Source organism: Musa acuminata, unplaced genomic scaffold (assembly GCF_036884655.1).
Source record: "Musa acuminata AAA Group cultivar baxijiao unplaced genomic scaffold, Cavendish_Baxijiao_AAA HiC_scaffold_642, whole genome shotgun sequence".
Taxonomy (NCBI): Eukaryota; Viridiplantae; Streptophyta; class Magnoliopsida; order Zingiberales; family Musaceae; genus Musa; species Musa acuminata.
This window is the reverse complement of record NW_027020880.1, coordinates 2,501-5,000: the sequence shown is the minus strand read 5'-3', so window position 1 is coordinate 5,000 and position 2,500 is coordinate 2,501.

Sequence of the window (2,500 nt, the reverse complement as noted above, 5' to 3'; positions counted from 1 at the left end):
GCCGCTCGCCGCTCGCTCGCGCAGCCAAAAATGGCCAGTTTTGGCCCGTTTTTGGGCCGTTTTGGCCAGTTTTTGGCCTGTTCTTGCATTGCGCGGTGACCGTCGAGAGCGGAGCAAAACGTCAGCCATCTCAGCACCCTGGAACCCCCCGGGTGGCACAGGGCTGGATGGGGCTTTCGTATAGCAGGGACGGTGCTGCCTCTCGCTTCGCTCGCTGTCCGCCGCTCGCCGCTCGCTCGTGCAGCCAAAAATGGCCAGTTTTGGCCCGTTTTTGGGCCGTTTTGGCCAGTTTTTGGCCTGTTCTTGCATTGCGCGGTGACCGTCGAGAGCGGAGCAAAACGTCAGCCATCTCAGCACCCTGGAACCCCCCGGGTGGCACAGGGCTGGATGGGGCTTTCGTATAGCAGGGACGGTGCTGCCTCTCGCTTCGCTCGCTGTCCGCCGCTCGCCGCTCGCTCGTGCAGCCAAAAATGGCCAGTTTTGGCCCGTTTTTGGGCCGTTTTGGCCAGTTTTTGGCCTGTTCTTGCATTGCGCGGTGACCGTCGAGAGCGGAGCAAAACGTCAGCCATCTCAGCACCCTGGAACCCCCCGGGTGGCACAGGGCTGGATGGGGCTTTCGTATAGCAGGGACGGTGCTGCCTCTCGCTTCGCTCGCTGTCCGCCGCTCGCCGCTCGCTCGTGCAGCCAAAAATGGCCAGTTTTGGCCCGTTTTTGGGCCGTTTTGGCCAGTTTTTGGCCTGTTCTTGCATTGCGCGGTGACCGTCGAGAGCGGAGCAAAACGTCAGCCATCTCAGCACCCTGGAACCCCCCGGGTGGCACAGGGCTGGATGGGGCTTTCGTATAGCAGGGACGGTGCTGCCTCTCGCTTCGCTCGCTGTCCGCCGCTCGCCGCTCGCTCGTGCAGCCAAAAATGGCCAGTTTTGGCCCGTTTTTGGGCCGTTTTGGCCAGTTTTTGGCCTGTTCTTGCATTGCGCGGTGACCGTCGAGAGCGGAGCAAAACGTCAGCCATCTCAGCACCCTGGAACCCCCCGGGTGGCACAGGGCTGGATGGGGCTTTCGTATAGCAGGGACGGTGCTGCCTCTCGCTTCGCTCGCTGTCCGCCGCTCGCCGCTCGCTCGCGCAGCCAAAAATGGCCAGTTTTGGCCCGTTTTTGGGCCGTTTTGGCCAGTTTTTGGCCTGTTCTTGCATTGCGCGGTGACCGTCGAGAGCGGAGCAAAACGTCAGCCATCTCAGCACCCTGGAACCCCCCGGGTGGCACAGGGCTGGATGGGGCTTTCGTATAGCAGGGACGGTGCTGCCTCTCGCTTCGCTCGCTGTCCGCCGCTCGCCGCTCGCGCAGCCAAAAATGGCCAGTTTTGGCCCGTTTTTGGGCCGTTTTGGCCAGTTTTTGGCCTGTTCTTGCATTGCGCGGTGACCGTCGAGAGCGGAGCAAAACGTCAGCCATCTCAGCACCCTGGAACCCCCCGGGTGGCACAGGGCTGGATGGGGCTTTCGTATAGCAGGGACGGTGCTGCCTCTCGCTTCGCTCGCTGTTCGCCGCTCGCCGCTCGCTCGCGCAGCCAAAAATGGCCAGTTTTGGCCCGTTTTTGGGCTGTTTTGGCCAGTTTTTGGCCTGTTCTTGCGTGGTGCGGTGACCGTCGTGAGCGGAGCAAAACGTCAGCCATCTCAGCACCCTGGAACCCCCCGGGTGGCACAGGGCTGGATGGGGCTTTCGTATAGCAGGGACGGTGCTGCCTCTCGCTTCGCTCGCTGTTCGCCGCTCGCCGCTCGCTCGCGCAGCCAAAAATGGCCAGTTTTGGCCCGTTTTTGGGCTGTTTTGGCCTGTTTTTGGGCTGTTCTTGTGTGGCGCGGTGACCGTCGTGAGCGGAGCAAAATGTCAGCCATCTCAGCACCCTGGAACCCCCCGGGTGGCACAGGGCTGGATGGGGCTTTCGTATAGCAGGGACGGTGCTGCCTCGCGCTTCGCTCGCTGTTCGCCGCTCTCCGCTCGCTCGCGCAGCAAAAAATGGCCAGTTTTGGCCCGTTTTTGGGCTGTTTTGGCCAGTTTTTGGCCTGTTCTTGCGTGCCGCGGCGACCGTCGTGAGCGGAGCAAAACGTCAGCCATCTCAGCACCCTGGAACCCCCCGGGTGGCACAGGGCTGGATGGGGCTTTCGTATAGCAGGGACGGTGCTGCCTCTCGCTTCGCTCGCTGTCCGCCGCTCGCTGCTCGCTCGCGCAGCCAAAAATGGCCAGTTTTGGCCCGTTTTTGGGCTGTTTTGGCCTGTTTTTGGGCTGTTCTTGTGTGCCGCGGCGACCGTCGTGAGCGGAGCAAAATGTCAGCCATCTCAGCACCCTGGAACCCCCCGGGTGGCACAGGGCTGGATGGGGCTTTCGTATAGCAGGGACGGTGCTGCCTCTCGCTTCGCTCGCTGTCCGCCGCTCGCCGCTCGCTCGCGCAGCCAAAAATGGCCAGTTTTGGCCCGTTTTTGGGCCGTTTTGGCCAGTTTTTGGCCTGTTCT